This window comes from Bombus bifarius, unplaced genomic scaffold (assembly GCF_011952205.1).
Source record: "Bombus bifarius isolate JDL3187 unplaced genomic scaffold, Bbif_JDL3187 scf7180000008163, whole genome shotgun sequence".
Taxonomy (NCBI): Eukaryota; Metazoa; Arthropoda; class Insecta; order Hymenoptera; family Apidae; genus Bombus; species Bombus bifarius.
In genome coordinates this window covers 1532307-1550916 of record NW_022884485.1, presented here as the reverse complement: position 1 = coordinate 1550916, position 18610 = coordinate 1532307, and the positions used below count along the sequence as shown (strand labels likewise).

Genomic DNA, 18610 nt, shown 5'->3' with positions numbered 1-18610 from the left:
TTGTGTATGCCGTAGTGCTGTGCTATGTTCCCTCGACGTAAATAATATTGGCGTGTCTTTGCATCTTATAAGCTTGTACGTAGGCTGTGCGTGGCTTGTTTGCTTGCGAACAGTCGAGAAACAGACTTAATATATTGACCCTATTATGGTATTATTACGCGCGAATACCGATGCTCCGGCTCGGTGTGTGCGAATGCACGTCCATGTTTGCGCTTGTATTTGTACGTTGCACGACCCTTCTACGAAGTCTGCATCATCCTAACAAGCATACGCAGGCTGTACCAACTGAATTGCCATCGGTGCGTCATCGAGGTACCGACAGGTGATACGATAATACTTGACGCGTAGCACGAACAGCAAGGGCCACGTCTCTTCTGCAAAATCGTGGAATTCGAATCCCGACGCGTATGTCACTTCCGATAGGGAGATACGCGCTAGATGTAACGCCAATAGGAACGCTGTTTTTCCCCGGTAACCGTATCTATGATGCGTTTTAAACGATCGTCGCCGAGACTACGAATGACAAGAGCCCGCGCGAGCCTTGTAAATTTATAATAAACTCCGGAAATATTAATTGACGTTGGAGTTTCAGCGTGATAAATTAATTCGTTGTTCCTCAAAGTGAGGAATTTCGAACGGGATAGAGGACTGGATGGATGGAAGCTGTGAAATTTTCATAACGAGAAAAACTATTCCCTGCCTGTTTTTAATTAAAAGTACAATTTTGCACGACGTGCCCCATTGTTTGTATTCCATTCCGTATCACGAATTTAATCATCCTTTTTTTAAATATTACGACGAACAATCGATACGAAAGTATTTATTTTTGTATCGTAGGCATTTAATTGGACGAGTATAACTATACACCCAACTATACGTTATGATAATATTCGATTTAATTTATCGTTGATCTAAACGTTTGTATATTCACATTAGGGATGTTGTTCCCTATAATATCGACGATATCGAGATTTCGTGGATAACTCGATGTATCGACAACATCTTTAAGATAACTTTGATAAGTTGAATATAATTAAACGTGCAAAATCGTTAAGTATCTCGTTTGGGTGTTGTTCCGAATATTAATTCTCGTTGTCCAGTTAATTATGTCGTAACGCAATAGTTATCAGCTATAATCGTTTCTCTTAATATATTCGTTGTTAAAGCATAACGTTCAGATCGTTCCATGTGGTTCGTATATAACTGATAATATGACAGGGCACGTACAACTGTTTGTCTTCGCACGAACATGCACTTGCGTTCCTGCAACGCTACATATGTATATCTGAACTTTAACTCGCATCTATCTGGGCGTATATATTAGTGTCACGATAACCGATATCAAATTGCATACAACACGATAGAATCATATACACGTATATGGCGATAAAGTGATAATTAGCAGTGATAAAAGATTCGTTTCAACAGGTGATCAGGCGGAAATGAATCTAAAGGTTTGTTTACGCGGAAAGAATTATTACGTATAATCGACTTCGCTCAACTAGTAATTACACTCAATAAGATATGTTATTACATGCGATATTTTGTGAAGATAATGACACATTGAAATCGCTATGGTCGACGGATTTTATAATACGTGAACATTAACCAAGCAATCGGAACAATCGATGAAACGTTATTCTGAACACCGTTTGAAATATTATTCAAACGATAGTATTATATTTATATGATATACAGCTGCATTCGATATTTTATCATAACGATAACCTGAAGGTAATGATACATCAGCAAATACAAAGTTGCGTTTAGTAAACTTCGCAAATTAAATCAATCTAGCAATTTATTCGAGTTTATGCATTAAATGCGGAACTATCGGTATATTAAGGGAATTTATTGAAAACATTTCATGTCAAAAATTACATTATATTTTATAGAATGTACAAAGCCATTCAAATTATCATACGGATACCGTGATTTTATATTCTTCTAGTTTGGGCTAGAATAAGAGTATCTCGATCGAAGTTGCGGAATGTAATTACAAGGGAAAAAGAAAAACGAATAAAACAAATATAAAAGCAAAAAAAAAAAAAGATATCAATCTTGCAGTTGCAAATACGCTTTTGTTAAAGTTCAACGTGGTAGATCGATATAGATGTAATCGAAGCGAGTCGAGCAAGTTTCGAAAGTATATCTTCGAATTGAATCCGCTGCGCTTATTATATTCGTATTCCAGCGGCTTTATTTCGGTGCGTAAGGAATTTCGTATGCTACTCTTTCGTGCTTGAATTCGAATGGTTTTCGTATACGTTTGAAATCGGTGTTGTAGCGCATCGATACACCGGTATTGTAAAACCGGTGTCAGTCTCGGTGAGCTGTTGCGCAGACGAGATCGTCCAAGCGCGACGGAATAGAACGAAAAATGTGAAAAGACAGGAACGAAAGAACCATCGGAGGAGCGAGTAGGAGCGAGTAGGAGCGAGTAGGAGCACGAAGATTCGAGGTGCGGAGAAACAATCTGGAATAGGAACGAACCGAAACGAGACGAACGAATAAGGACGCCAGTGGTGATAGCGGCTGCTGGAGTCGGCAGTGGTGGCGGTGTGATGGTGGCGCGCGGCCAGGTATAGGAATCGGAAGCGAGAAGCGAGTAAAGAAAGGGCGACGGAAAGTGTAGTCTAGAAACTTTATCCACTTTGCATGCTGATGGTCACAGATTCGGGAAGACAAAATGGCGTATAGGAGCAAGAGAGCTAGCCGAAACGTGGATCGCGATTCACCGGGAATCGATTCCCTTTGTGCTTCGCCAACACCGCCACTTCCACCACTACTACTACCACCTTCGCCGCCACTGGTACAGCGAACGGCGGCACTGCCGTCTCTGCCTTCTCTCCAAACTTTGTAGCCAATTTACGAGCGACCAAGTCAGCGCCCTTCGATTTTACGCTAATCCGATGCCGATGTCGTACCTACCGTAGATGAGACGAACCTTCCTTTACGTTGGAAAGGGGCTGCCGGTTGGCTTAAAAGGATTTCATTTTCCGTACTGCCCACCATTCTTTGCCCGCCAGCTCTGTCTCAAGGTAACCTCTTTCTCCCCGTTTCGTTTCGTTCCGTATGGTATTCGCATTTCTTCCATGTCCGTACCTTCTCGGCTCGTTCTATTTAGTCTTCGTTCCATTCGACTTTTGTCCCGTTTTCGCCTTTTCTCGTCCTTCCGCCTATTTTACCTTCACCATCTTTTCTTTCACTCTCAACCCACCACTTTCTCTTACGTCTCTCTAGTAATTCAGCCTTGACGAGGAACCGCAGTCGTTCACGAAGGTAATGCGGTTTACCGGATAGAATAGTGGATACGTTTTATCCGGTGCGGCCGATCGAGTTACGGAATTAAGTTCAGTTGTACGGGAATAACAACCGAGCCGCTTTTTTTCTTCCCCTTGTATCTTTTCGTTTCGAGTCCTTTGGATTTTACGAGAAGTATGATTCGGAGCAACTGTAATTGCCTAAAGAAAAACTTTTGTCTTCCTTGATCCGACGTTATTTCTTTTGCTATCTATTACCAAAAGTAGTGTATAAGATTACCAAGAAACGGTCCTCGTGAGCGGCCCTAAGGGCTGCGAAGAAATCAGGTTTTGCGAGTTAGGTCAAACGTTGCACAGACTACGTGACTTTTTAAATCGCGCGTCAACCGACGATAAAACCCAAGAATTGCATCGTATCGTTGCCGATATTGTTCTTGTAGACACTAAATGGTAATTATATGGTCAGCCGTAAAAAGAAAACGATCATAAGACAGTGGTATATGTAGCTACAACGAAAGCAAAGGTTATATTTTCGCACCAGCTATGATTGTAGGCTCATGGAAATTCTTTGATTTGCGATCCGATAGCGGTTGTACGACCGGCTACGATCGATTACATTTATGACCATGGGCGAACCATAATATTTTACAACCTTTGCATCTGCGTGAAGATCTTCGGGCATCGGAACAGAACGTTCGCCAACAAATATTATAGATAGCCATGTTACTCGTGATATAAAAATGAACGGTCGACATGATCGATTTTAATGATTGATATTATAGAGAATAAAATATATGAAATATAAAAGTAGAATCATACCCGATAATACTAAAAAGGTACGGATTCGCGTGGACGTAAAGCGAGATAGAAATAGATATACAGAATAAAATAATTATGTCAGTTTATGTGACTCTTCGTCCGAAATTTAACTGCGGTAGTATTCACTTAAGAATTGAAATTCGAGTCAATCGTATTACCAATAAAAGAAAGCGATACGTCTCTTCATCGCGTTGTCTTTTTCAGTAAGGAATAAAACGAAACGAAGGTAGGAGGAGCGAAGAATTGAAACAGGACAAAGAGGGGAATAGAGATAGGTCGACATGGAACGGACAGTCGTTAAGGAGACTGAAAGAGGTAAGAAGTCGAACGCTCGTAAAGCAGGTTGAACCGATCGTAAACGCTGGTGAAAGAGCGATGTCGTAGATCGCTATAGATAGAAGGATAAAAATCTCGGCGATATCGGTATTCGTCGAGCCGCGAGCTGGATGAGACTCGACGTCCATTCGATTTCAGAAAATGCCTCGTATATATACGATTGGGAAAAATTGAAATTCCTGGAAAGTAAAAATGCGAGAATATCCATTGGAGCGAGTAAACGAGTCCTGTGAGTCGACTATCATCCCCGTGATTGGAGGGCTGTCAGTCACCAAGGATGGAACGCGCCATTTTTCGGAACGTCCATTCGACGTCCTTCCAGGACCGAAAGGTTCATTAACTTTCGATGATGGCCCTGTATCTCTGCCAGTGTTGAACGCGCTACTTCCGTTATGCCGTATACGCGATATTACTCTCAAGATGATATTTATTATTCCAAGTTGCTCAAATTTGTAATCGTACGATCCGAAGTTTGTAACGCGGCACGAAATTCGAGATTGTGCATAAATCTTTGCTTCAACCGCCGTTGTATCTTATTCTCAAGTACATGAATTTCTTCGTGAAAACTACGCTTGATAAAAATACATGGCTGCGTAAAATACTCGTAATGCGATGGCTTGGAGCCTGTAAAATTCAACGGATGGCAATCAAAGTGACGAATATCGAATCGATCTTCGCGAGTTACCGGTCACCTTTCGACGAGCGTATCCGATTCCGACGGTTTACATCGCGCAAACTTTAGAAACTTACGGTCGGTGTAGCAGCGAAGTTCCAGTGAATAGGTTCGTTTCGAACGAGAGAGGAGAACGTACCAGCATATCGGAATCCCTTTATTGTTTTGCATGTATGAACTCGTAAACAATATGTTCATACGAAACAATGTTACGCGACCAGCGACCAGGCTACGCGTTTCAGCTATACCGTCTCCGTCTGTGTTTCCAGCTTCTTCCTCTGTCTCCATCGCGCATAGTGGTCGAGATTGCGATTCCGTTGGTCTAACGTTACCGACGCGGCGCTTTGGAGTTTCGACCGCAGAAAACAATGGCTAGTCGCGCGATGAAATCTGTGAATAGCGTTCCATGGTACATTTTTTCCGGCCCGCGTCCATTCCACGGAAACGGTTGAAAATTATTCCGTACTTGTAGCAAAACTACATTGGATGCTTGACGAGGCTTTTCATTAGGAGACAGTAAAACTCCGCCTAGCAGTCTTTCACGTCGTTTATTTTAATTACGAGGTTCTACCCTTGAGCGACTGGCTGGATTTATTTAGTGGAAAAATGATTTCGGTAACATGCTTTCCGACCATTATTAAAATCACCGCGCGAGGTACACTGGCAAACGGAATACACGGTATACCCGTTTCTTTCCGACGCGATGCACACTGATCCACTTTAGGGAAAATCACCACCGGACGATTTGCTTCGATATAATGGCTCTTGGTTACCTTCTCCTGCACCCGTCTACTAGATTGTCCAAATCGTATCAACTTAATTCATATTCACGGTACGAGCGAATTTGCTAGCAGAAAGTCGGGAATCGAGGGGGATGAAGACACGCAACGAGCGGAGGGAATCGGCAGAGCGGCAGAAGGAGAGAGAAAGAAACGACGGTAGGTCGGGACGAGGGGTAACGGTGGGTGGTCGACGAGCATTTGCCCGAGCGAGCTGGGTTTTAGCCCCGCTTCCGTCTCATTACTCGCTACGCTCTGATTGAATTACCTACAATCAACATCAAACATTTTTAAACTCAATTTCATGTACGTAGAATCGTGTATTTTCCCGCTTTTTCTGCTTTATAGAATCGCTTTGCGAAGCACGAACCCCCTCGTACACGGCGAACCTATTTCTCTCTTATATTACGGATATACGAACCGACTGCGTCGACCGTCGTTATTGTATAATTACCTCATCCGAAGCGTCCGAGGAGTGCACGTTGAAAAAACAACGACTTAACGTTTCGTTTAAGCACGTTTTCAAATTCACATCCGTCTTCGAGTTACGTACCTCTTGCTTTCTTCCTTATATAAATTGATCAAACATCTCGTTTTCTTGATCTTGCTCGCTTTTATTTGTCCTTGCATGGAACTACGCTCGTAAATCGGCTCTAACAAGGTTTACAATCGAAATTTAATTAGGTAGCCTCTGAGGGAACGATTCCTTGGGAGCCTTGCCATTGTTAAACTTTTATTTCGATGAATTTCTTTGTTCTGTTTTGCTAATCCTATTATCATGTAACAGATTATTGGCCTCTTGTAATTTCATTTGCCAGGGTACGAGAATGTGATTTACTACCTTGTATTATTATAATTAGTCCATAAACTCGAGCATGTATCAAAGACTAGAGAAGGAAAGAAATCTGGACAGAAAGGGAAAGAAATGTGAAACAGAAAATACATAAATTTGAGAAATCGTTTAAAAAACTATTGGAAGCTGTGGAATAGATTTTTAACGCGTTTGAAGGAAATCAAAGTTGTAAAAAATCTTCGCAAATGTCGGTTTGTATATGGAAACGATGATTTTATACGCGTGTGCAAATATTGTCAGAAAGGTCACACTTCAGAATCAAATAATTGGATGCGCGTAGTCTGTTCATCGAAATCCATAATAGCGGAATTGAATCGCTTTCCCGAGAGCGCGATTGATTTGCCGAAACGAAGCACTAATCAAAATTAATTCCCATTATTTCGTTAATGACACCAGGCCGCGTCGCGCTGCTCGTCACGCTTGCAGGCTCGATTTGGTGCGAATTAAGGATAATTAAGAATCCATTTGTATCCGAGCGAATGGAAACTCCGACCAAGCGAATTCGCGAAGAAACCCAACTTGCAACAATTACTTTCTACTACAAATCGAACCTTCCTCGATCTCTTCCATTTAATAAATCGCGAGAATCGTTTTAAACTAAAAACTATAAACGCTTCCGGAAATTCTGTTTCAAGATTTTTTCTTTTTATATTTTCCCTTTTCTTTTCTAGACGTAATTTTCGCAGTAAAAGCTTGTCATAAAGTTATACACAACGTTGACGCTTCTAACGACGTATTTTGCCGTTGACAAAATTAATTTTTTTCGTTACAATGCAAACTTCATCGCGACGTAACGTTTAACTTTGCCCGATGTTGCCAATCCTTAACGTCGATGATCCAACTAAAAATCGTAACCTTTAGTCGCTTCGAAAACTTGTCATCTTCCGAGTTTATCAACTTCGTAAACTGACATGGTTGTAATTTTAAAGTACCTGCTGTAACTTCCCAAGTAGCCGTACTGTTATTAACTCTTCGTAGGTAATTTAAAAGTAATCACGCTAATGAAGCACAAAGGCATCGCGGTAAGCATGCAGAAACGATCATGCCGTATATACGTATACGTGTCTCTTTATGTATAGGGATATCTGTGCAGGAACGCATCCGGAGCAATTCATTCACACTACATGGAAATCTCATTAGGCCCAGATACATATAACAGCTACCTCGCGACTAATGGTTGAGTTTGAATCGAGCCACAGGACAGACGCTTTAGGCGGAACTTGATCGTGTCGATGCTCACGGTGCGTGAGCCATGACGTACGTTTCTAATGCATAATAATCGCCAGCAATACTAGTTGTATTGCCATGGAACTCGGAATCGCGAGGTATAAACCTTTCGGGGACTGGTTATTTCTACTACAATTAACTTTCTCGTTTTCGTATTTTAACGAATTCTTCTCGCAACGAAAACACAGCTATACGCCTAGCCAACTAAAAATGTACGACGTATTAATTTAAACAAAATTTATCCATCGCAAGATCTCGACAAAAAAATCATATAATTATGTTTAATCTACGCATGTAGATTACACTTTTGCAACAACGTTATATTTAATCTATTAATCACTTTCAAAGATTGAAATATAGTACGCCGTATGAACTCTGTCGACATATTTTAACGATTGCAACTAATAATCTAGAACAATACGAAGAAACGCGATGAAAATTAACAGAAATTCCGTGACTCGGAAGTCTTTCGTATCGCCGAAAGGGGACCGCATGCGCTCGATTTAATACGAGGCAGGAGGCGCGCGTTTGTTGCATTCTTGGACGACTTATAGAAATTCTGTACGTCGACCGAAAAGTATCGACAAAGGAAAAGCGTGGCTTCCTCGTACGGCATACTATCCCTCCCCGTACATTGGCATACTCGTAGATATAGGACTGATAGACAACGCGCGGCAGCGTTACGAAACACGAAGGCAATGCGCGCGTGAGGTATAGCAGCGGACGGGTATGCAGGGACTTCATTATAACCTCATTGCTTCCCAGCGAGTGCATTCGAATTGAAAAATGCGCAGGCTTGTTTTGAGCTACGGTTACCGTGACAACGCGCGTATGCCAGTACATACACGTATGTACCTACGTATACGCGCGCGTTCTTCTCTCCCTGTAGACAACGGATCCTCTCCGTTTCGCTTACACCGGCCACGCTTTTTCTCTTCTTTCCACCATGGATTTCAAGCTGTGCGCGTCGCACCGTCGACGTTCATCGAAAGGTAGCGGCGTATTCCGCTCGACGAGCAACGAAGACAAAGAGAGAAAGTGTGTGTGGCAAAGCAGGACGAATCGAGGTGAGCACGAGAGAGAAAGGGAGAGAGAAAGAGAGAGAGAGAGAGAGAGAGAGAGAGTCTGAGGAGGGAGAGGCGAGGAGAGGAGAGGAGAGTGTTAGTAGAGAGGGTTGAACCGGTGTAGGGGGTTACTGGATGGTCTGAGAGAGGAGTGCGCAGCGACGCAGCAGGTCGCGAGGGATGGTGTGCCGGGGACGGTACCGGCAGCAGCGGCGAAACGCGGGCATCGGCGAAGCAGTCACTATGACAACGGTGACAGGCGAGGTGTTAGTGCGCATCCGTGACCACGCCTACGTCACGATGCCGTGACGTCATAGCGTCGACGGCAACGGCGGCTGCTACCGACGAGAAACGTGGCGCGCGACGCTCATCGGTCCTACGTTAGAAGAGAGAGAATCGCGGCCGCCTGTTGCTACTTCGCTACACGGAGGGTAGGCAACCCCGTGTGCCTTCCCCCTCTTTCATTCCCCGTTACTTCTCTCCTTCTCACTTTCTCTCGATCGTTTTAACTCCTTCTCGTTCTCTTTCGCTCTCCCTCCCGCCCTTCCACCCTCGCTCGCCCACTCTCTTTCTCGCTCGCTCTCTTCTCGTGCGCCTTGCTTCCAACAACGAGCGTTAAAACAGAAAGAGAGCGCCCTCTGTTACGACCACGCGCAACGATCGCCCATCTCTTTTCTTCGTGGTCTCGTTGCTCACCTCTTCTTTCCTGCCCTTTCCTGTTCCCTCTCGTTCCACGCGTCTCGGTTCAACTTTCTACTTTTACCGGCCTGTCTTCTTCTCCCTCCAGAAATGTCGTCGTCTCTTTCTTAGCCTCCCTCTCGCTCGGTCTTTTGGCTCTCACCATTCTCCCTCCGATGGTCGTGCAGAACCGACGTTCGCCACCACCGTTGCCGCTACCCTACCACCGATTTCGAACGACCAACTCCCTCGGCTTCCACCTCCTTGCCCCCTTTAGCCTTCCGGCGGGCACCCTCCCGCGCGTGTTACCAGCCAGCAGCGATCCCCACGGCCACGACCGAGAACCGAGACCGAACGAGAGTCGTCGGCTCTCCGCCAGTCAGCCATCCGACTCGTCGCTACGCCACGCCACGCCGCGCGCTGCGTGTCTTTTCGAAATCGTGTTAAAAAGCCTGTGAAATAGAGCCCCTCTGCCGTCCCCTATCCGTGTTGCGCATTCACAGTCAGAATCTCTCGTACGTATCTGTCGTGTTTCCGTGCACGGTTTTTGCATTCGACGAGTTTCCGCTTGTTGTTTCTTGTGACCGTGTCTCTCGTACGAGAGTGAAAATAAACTAATTAAACGACCCGAAGAGCGAAAACGTAGATACCAAAAAAAAAAAAAAAAAGAAGGAAACGGAAACATAAACGAAACAGAACGAAATAAAGTAATATTGAGGGTGAGAAAAGAGTCACCTATGTTCAATCGTATGTTGTTCAAGAGGAGAAGAAAGTAGAAGCAGAAAGATCGTGGAGAGAGGGTGACACGTGCGTGTACGCACCGCATTTGACACAGGCACACAGACACACACACCAGTGACGCGCAGCAGAGAGAGATTGAGAGAGCGAGGACGCAGGTTGTCAGACTTGTGCGGTGATCGTCCTCGTGGTTGCTTGCGACGTCCTTGTGGCACATGTGCCGTGCAGCGACGTAGGACATTCGTTGGTCAGCCACGCATATGGATCATAGGTTAGATTTGTACACACATCTATCATTAATACCCACGTATATACTTTCGTTGGATCGTGAATATATTTAGGAGAATAGGAAAGGTGGAAAGAGACTCGCGGGCCGAATAAGGAAAGCGAGGCGAATAGGTGAACGAGAGAAAGCGAGAAAGAGAGGGAGAGAAATGCAGCGAAAATAGGAGAAAGAGGGAGAGGAAAAGGGAGAGAGAGTGGAGAGAGAGAAAGAGAGAGAGAGAGAATGAGTGAGAGAGGAACACGCGAGAGAAACGAGAGCGCAGACACGCACACGCGATCGTCCCCGTGGTCGACTCGACGAGTCGTCGGCGAGCGGCGCGTGCTGGTAACCTGTTGCCTCCTCTGAGAACAAAACTCCAAAGCCGGTAATCGGGAGCTTAAGGATACTCTGATATTCCTGCGAAATTGTCTATGTGGTGTGCAATTGTGTGGAATGGGTTTCGGATGTAACCAATTATCATGCCGGAGTTTTTATGAATTTACTTAGAACGACCAATATTTCAGAGTGCTATGCTTCTTCGAACGGCTATTGGTTTTATGAGATATTCGTCTGTTGCTCCTTTCAAGTATCTAAATGCCCTTCTCGTGTAATACGAATGATGGATCGAGTCGAGCATTTAAAAATTAATTAAGAAAAAACTATATGTGGCATTTTTCGTTTCTGTATCCCATTGTCGTCAATTTGAATCGCTCGCTTCTGGTAACGCGGCTAGTCTCTGTTTCATTACGCAATCTGCTAAAATACTAAGCATTTTTTCTAACTTAATTCTGTAGTTTAATTTTATTGTAAAACACGTTTCAATTTATGTAACATTGGGAATCGTGCCTATACGGCTATAATTAGCAATAATTTTTATCTACATAATTATCCTTTTTTTACGATACAAAAGTGAAGTGATAAGTCAGTGGGAAGTGATCATTGAAAAGAATATATAATAACGAGTAAATGTAACTACGCATATAGCATATAGTGAAGTTCGGTAATAACAGAAAGTGTTAAACCATTATAAAATAGAGATATAACTACAGTACAGCATTCGTCAAGATTTCCATATTCTCGTAAAAGGAAACAGAAGGTTCGATGCAAATTAAAGCAACTTTTTTTAATCGATTATCTAACTGATTAAATTAAATCTGATTATGCGCATTCATAACATCAAAATATGATAATTTCGCGAGGAAAAATTTCATCGTACGTACACGAAGCGCTAAAAATTGATACAGTGAAAACAGAATTTAGTAGATGCGGTATTTGTAAGTACGAGTGAAACAACAATCCGCTGTACGATCCAAGAGCTCGTTGTTTTGAAATAATATACAGTCGCTAAATATGTGCATAGGATATTTGTTGCTCCTTGAGACCGGACTATTCTCAAACAACGGTGCACACCTGTTCCATTTTCAAATGCGTTCACCATCTTCTTCTTTCACGTAAATATTATTATTCATTTTACCACGTATAATATATGAGGAATGTTATATAATACTGGTAAATTTTGTCAAGAGAACGATTAAATTCAACTCGTATTCGTAATTCACTAAGGATTCAATGGGCAATTTTACTAAAATCATTTGTACGAAAATTGAATTACAAAAATGGTTATACATATTTACTTTATAATCACCGTGGAGTAATTCGTAAATCGAAATTTGATTCGTTCTGCTTTGGATGTTACTTTCAACGATAAGTAGAATAGATCGTCACTGGCTAGACATGCACTGCACTATAAAGCGCAAGAACTGTCAATTTCATCTAATTCTTCATTCGATAAATATTGAAATACCTCTACTGTTTGTCGAACCACGTTTAAACGTGTATGCATTAGAATGATATCGAACTCGACGAATTTGCGAAAGCTATTCGGGCTGTGCTTGTGCCGTGGGTATAACTTTTCAGTACGCGTGTGACATTAGCTGGAAAGGTGGGCTGAAGTGGCTGGAATGAGGTTCGAAAGTGGGGTATGTGAAGAAGGACCGACGCGGCAGGCGATATACGATATATATCTTTGGACGAGGCTACGTGACCGGAATCTCAAAGAGGTTAAAGTTGGATTTGTAACGTATTTTTCCTCGATGTGGAAATACCTATCGACTGGCACACCGCGTGCACCGGCGTTTCGCAATTTCCATCTCGTAGCCCCGATTGACGCGGATGAAAGCAAAGATTTACGTCGAAAAGGACAGAATAGCGCGATGAATATGTATTTATGTATGTAGGGGTGCATCGTAAGCATGTTCAGAAAGGTTTTCGTTAGCTTTCACGCAGTACGAAGCTGCTTTAGAATTCTCGCAAAACCTTGCGCATACACGGATACAGCTTCTGTTTCGTGGTGCCTGTCATTTCGGAATGGCGACGTAAGAAGGACTTTTGACTTTTCGTCCTCCCTTTTCGTTCCTTTCGTTTTGTTAATAACGCAATTTATATTTATTCTTTGAAATACGGTGACTGACGTTTCTACATTTTTCCCTCTCGTGACATTTCCGATTTTCTCATTTTTGTGGTTTACTGTCGTCGACGGGTTTTCATCGATAGCAGAAAAATGTTTTTACCGGAACAAGCCGCGGGCGTTTATTTGGCAGACCAGCATTCCTTCGAAAGTTTATTCAGCGGTGCGTTCTCTCGGTGATGTTGCATTTGTCGCGGTGCAACGCGATCCCTAGCAAGATAAATGAATCTCACTCCCCTATTTCCTAGGGGCGGAAGAACGGAACGTAGAATACGGGAACGTGCAGGAGCGGTTGCCACCAGAAACTCCCACCATCCCTATTCCCTTCTCTTGGACGTAATCTGAGATATCATCTAGGCAGACAATGTCGTTGCACAAATTACACCAGGAACATCCAGAATAGTGACACTTTGTTTGCTAGTTAATCGCTTGTAAATCATAGCGCGGCACGCAAACTGTATTTCGTTTAGGATCAAATCGACTTGTTCGTATAGCTAAATTACTTTTGTTCCATCGTAGAATAGAACTTCCAAATCTTTTACCATGATTTAAGATACTTCGAAGTCTGTCTGTTATATAGTCGACTGTGCATATATAAGCGTACTAATATACTTCTTGCGTCCCGTAAATTGATTGAAATTCGTGCAATTGTTTTTTCTTTAAAGTATGTAGCATCGGTGATGGCGTCCCTTAATACGATTCGAGATCCTGTCGCGCATACAACTTAGCTACACGAACAGACCGAGGTCAGGTACGTTATGTACCTTCGCGCATATAGTAGGGTATATAAATGCTGTCCTACTCAGGTATAATGCATTACGGCAGGGCGTTGCAGTAGGATACAGGGGGCTTGTACGTTGCATTGTCGGAGAATGGAGTAGACACTATACATACCAGAACCGTACTGAATTATACTCCGTTATGGTTCTCCCTCTATAACCGTTGAGTACTAGGGAAGTCTCGATACTCAAACTGGTTGCTACTCAATATGTCCAATACGAATACCGCATTTGTACGTCTAACTAAATCAAGCGAGCTTCATCTCAATTTTTAATGATTCCCACATAATCTTTTCTATCTTCTATACACTGATATTATTTAGAAAATGTTTGAATATACGTTGAAAGTAACATTCACTAGATTTATACATACGAAGTTTTCACAGATTAAAATTTATTAGATAAGTTATAATAAATAAAATAAGGTATATTCTATATGCTAACATTCTCCTTCCGCGTGTATAAAGTTTGATGTCGATAACTTGCACTTTCAGTCTAGAATTTTATTATTTATTGCCACCTTTAAATTCAATGTTCATTATTAAAGAGCTTTCTGAATTATTATTTTTTATAGGCGAATTTAAATCAATACCCTAGCCAACATAAACGTCACAAGGGAAGGTACTTGGAACTTATTTACGCCTTTATTGCTAATATCGTTCCTCATGCTCGATTGTCCCGAATGGCCACAGCAGTTCCTGAGTAGTATGAAGCTCGATAGTGCCTATTGATATTTCTTAGTTCCTTTTTATACGACCTGCCTTCTTCCATTCGTCGACCGAAGGGGATGGAAATCTTGAAAATTTTATTGGTCGTCAAGTCGTATAAGTGTTTCAACGATCGGGATACGTTCGTGGCATATCTTCTCCACACCTGCTTGCTCGTACAAGCGGTAGGGAAAGAAATGTGTAACAAACAATTATCGCTTGTCTCAAATTCTCGAGTGCTATGTCACGGTTTTCGTTTGATCAGAACACTGGTTATTAAAATTTCGAGATTTAAATTTTAATGTCATTAACTCGAAGTAAACTCGTCTTTTAATGTAAAAACTTTCCATACAGCTTTAAAATTTTGCTAAAGATAATCGCGAGAAAGACATTCGATGCTTCACCGTGACCTTATAAATTAGATAATAATTCCTTTTATTTAAATATTTCCATTCTTGTGGTTAGTAGAGTGTATCTCGGTGTTCTAAAATACGTATCATTCTATTGTTAGCTCTTCCAACTGAACATTAGTGTTATGTAATGAGAGTTAACGCGTAAAATAGTTTGGAGTACAGTTTTACTTCTTGCGGTGTTAATGATGATGCGATGTTATGATCTGTACTCTCGATTCCTAGTACGACTGTCACATTCTTTTCCACAGCGAGCTAATGATGTCGTATTCTTTTCTGTTTCAGGTAAGTTAACTATTTTGGAACCAGTCACGATTGATGTACGTAAGTTACGTGATACGAAATACATATTAGTTATTATGATTGCATCGGTAATGAGAGGTCATAGCGAACGTAGAGACAAGAGGGTCGAGTGCAGAACTAGAGAGAGGGGGTGCAATTCACTTTGTAATAAAAATGGAAATTAACACGAACTACGTGGGTGGAAAACAAGGCTAACCTCCGTCAGTAGCGTGAAGAGGGTAACGCGGAAGCTTGAATAAACAAACTCACCCTAACTGCTTGGTTGGCACCCTCTTCGTCGTCTCCATCAGTTTCGAGGCATGGGCCAAAGGACGTTGTTATGATTGCTAATGGAAAACTATCCAATTCAAAGAACAAAGTGAAGTAACGAGTTACTTCGCCGGCAAACGAATACACTGTGAAAGACGTAAGAGTTCGAGAAGGGCGAATAAAGAGAAAACGGTACGGTTTGTTAATATTGAGAACGAGGTTGACGGAAGATCGTCGGCAAAAGTGGTCTCATTTATCGCGAATAAATATGACATTTGCGAACTGATAGAACGACGGGATCGGTTTTTTACATAATTGTCACGAAATTGTTATTCTCCGTTAGTTTAATCTTTTGTTTCCATCGAACGTTAATCCATTTCTAATCTAAAACATTGTGCGTTTAATTTTGACCAAGGGCATTCGAAGAATGAATCAGAGTATACGTATATATTTTCGCAGATTTGTTTTGATAATATGTAGAATGAAACCATTTTGATAATTTCGCGAACGATGTTAGCTAAATTGTTGCAAGCAAATGTTACGCGATTCGAAAGGGATTGCATTATCCTTTCCTCTATTTCAAACCATATAACATTTATCTGAACTAATTTTCGTCAACATTCTTATTTACGGTGTTATCGGAGTGGTAGTACCAGTTGCACGCTGCACGCTCTATAATTTCTTTATGAATACGATCGTGTAGTATAGTACGGGTTGCCAGCGTGCTATGGGAAAGTTAATATCGTAACGATAGCCATTAAACAATATTCTAGAGAATACAAAAGATCGTTTGATCGTGGAATTTCTCTGTTGCCGATAAAATTGTTCGACAATTAGCAAGACCTTGTTCGTATTGGAATACATGCATTTGTCCCTTCGCGAAGCAGTGAACTTTTTAAACTTAAGTCTCGGCAAGATTTAAATTTCAAAATTTCAATCTGGCTTGCAAATCTGTTCGTCTCCTTTCTTGCGCGCGCACGTCCATACTTCCGCCCCTGTTAGATACCAGCAGATTGCGCCGGCTCGACATCAAAACTCTTTTACATCGTGTGTTCTCTTCTCTTTTTTATTCCTCGTCTCATATATCTTCTTCCCTGTTTTCTTATTGTTTTTTTTTATTTGTTCATTTGCCGAACCATCTTCATATCCATTTATTTATGTATTTATAAAGAGGCTCATTCTTACTCATCTTCCTAAAATGGTACACGGTACCAGAAAAAATCCAGTTTGTGTTATTCTACTAACCTATTAAAATTATTGAAAGTTTACGACAACATTAAAGTTATATAGCGATAATTCAATCTATGTTCCGTGGTGTTAGCGGTGACCTATCAAAGATGTTCGAATGCTCGAAAAAGGAATACTCGAATCCATGAAAAACAAATCAAGATTCTTAAAGAAGTTGGTTGGTCCCGTTAACTTACCAACTTAATTACTTTACGAGACATTACGGTGCGGTGTTGGTCGACGAAGTACGTTTCTGGCCTATGAGTGTAGCTCGTCAGCCGAAGGGAATGGCGGGTAAAGAAACGTAGGACGGAAGGGTGTGAGGGGCGATGAACGTGGGCGAAACTTTTAATTTTTCCTCAAAAAACTTTAGCTGCTCGTTACGTTGTCCCAAGTGCATCGCGCTCGGCGACGAGGCGAAGTGAAATTAAAATTCATGCGACGCGTCTTTTCTCGGCCTTCTCTCCCACGGGGCCCGGAGGGCGTCCTGCAGGACAGCATCACGGAGCGTGCGTATATCCTGTGCGGTTGCCGCCGGGAAAGAAGGGATGACTAGGAATCGAGGAGGCGAAGGGGATTTAACTGAATTTGCAAATCAAATTTCGTCCCTGGTCTACGAAATTCTGTCGGAGGCGCGACGAAAAGGGACGGAACGTTCGCCTTCGTGCCAATTATCGTTCCTAAACCGACCTTCTATCCTGAGTTCGTGTGTACCCGCGGTTGTCTTTAAACTAGTCGTTTTTACAATAAAAATGTTAGTTTTCGGAAACTATAGCAGAGAAAGAATTTGACGAAGATGTTCTCGGTCTCGACAGAGTAATCGTTCGTAATTTCTTCAACGTATAAGTACAAACGACATCCCATGTTAAATTTACAAATAAATGGGATACTTTGTTGCATGTCTATACCTATTGCTTACAAAAATTGAAATGTAACGAAAGACGTATCGTGTATTTCCTTTTTTGTAAGATGCTTATAGCGCCACGTAAATTTTTACGATGCAATCGTTTCAAAAAATTCGTGACATTTTTCACCGATTTCGAAACGATATCGCGGCGGCACAGTTATACATGGTTCGATAAACGGACAGAAATTCACGTTACTACGGTCCGTAATCAGAGTTTCGATTTTACCGTTCGACAGCTGCTGTCAGACATTAATACCACTCGACTGTTCGTTCTCAACAATTTTATATCGAAGGTGCGTGTATAGTTTCTCTATCTAATTGCTCGTACAGTTTTTAAATGCCGCCTCAAAGAAAATAGCACTGGGCTACAATTATACCTACGATAAGAACATCGTGATCTCATCAGATCTCGTTCGCGGATACCGTATAATTAGTATATGATTAATAGTAAAGTTTTCAGTACTCTTTCCGTCTCTTCTTGCCTTTCTTCTGTTTTTATTTTATCCAGAAATTAATTCACTTCCCTGGTATCAATTTGTAATCCAGATAACGCGTTAGAGTCACGTTATTCACACGATACGGCGACGTGGAGATTTACAATTCGTTCCTTTAAATAGTACAGAGTAGTAATAGTTTTTATTCTATTCAGTTTCTATTCAGCCGACCAACTCGAATAACTTTCATTAACGATATGGTTAGTCATTGAGAAGCGCCCAACGATGCGAGTTTCTTCCTTCTTCGAACGCCTCCAGACTCTTTCGGCTACCACTTGTCGTCGAATATCGAAATAAGTCGGCGGGCAAATGGCTAGATATTCCATTTTTATATTCTTGAACTGTCTCTTCCTTTTGACAACCAGTCGTATT

The 18610-nt window shown here is 41.9% G+C and overlaps 1 protein-coding gene across 7 annotated transcripts in view; it reads left to right on the top strand.

The window, feature by feature from the left end:
* Nucleotides 1-18610, top strand: part of LOC117208878 (CUGBP Elav-like family member 4) — a 535997-nt gene that overhangs the window by 304289 nt on the left and 213098 nt on the right. Inside the window, exon 1 of one of the 7 annotated variants that reach the window (XM_033450367.1) lies at nucleotides 9855-10701. The exons of 4 other annotated variants lie outside the window; for them this stretch is intronic. The gene's annotated coding sequence lies outside the window, so the exon portion shown is untranslated. Of the gene's footprint in view, nucleotides 1-9854; nucleotides 10702-11058; nucleotides 11081-18610 lie in introns of those variants that run through there. 2 more of the 7 variants (XM_033450373.1, XM_033450375.1) reach the window with 2 other exon arrangements.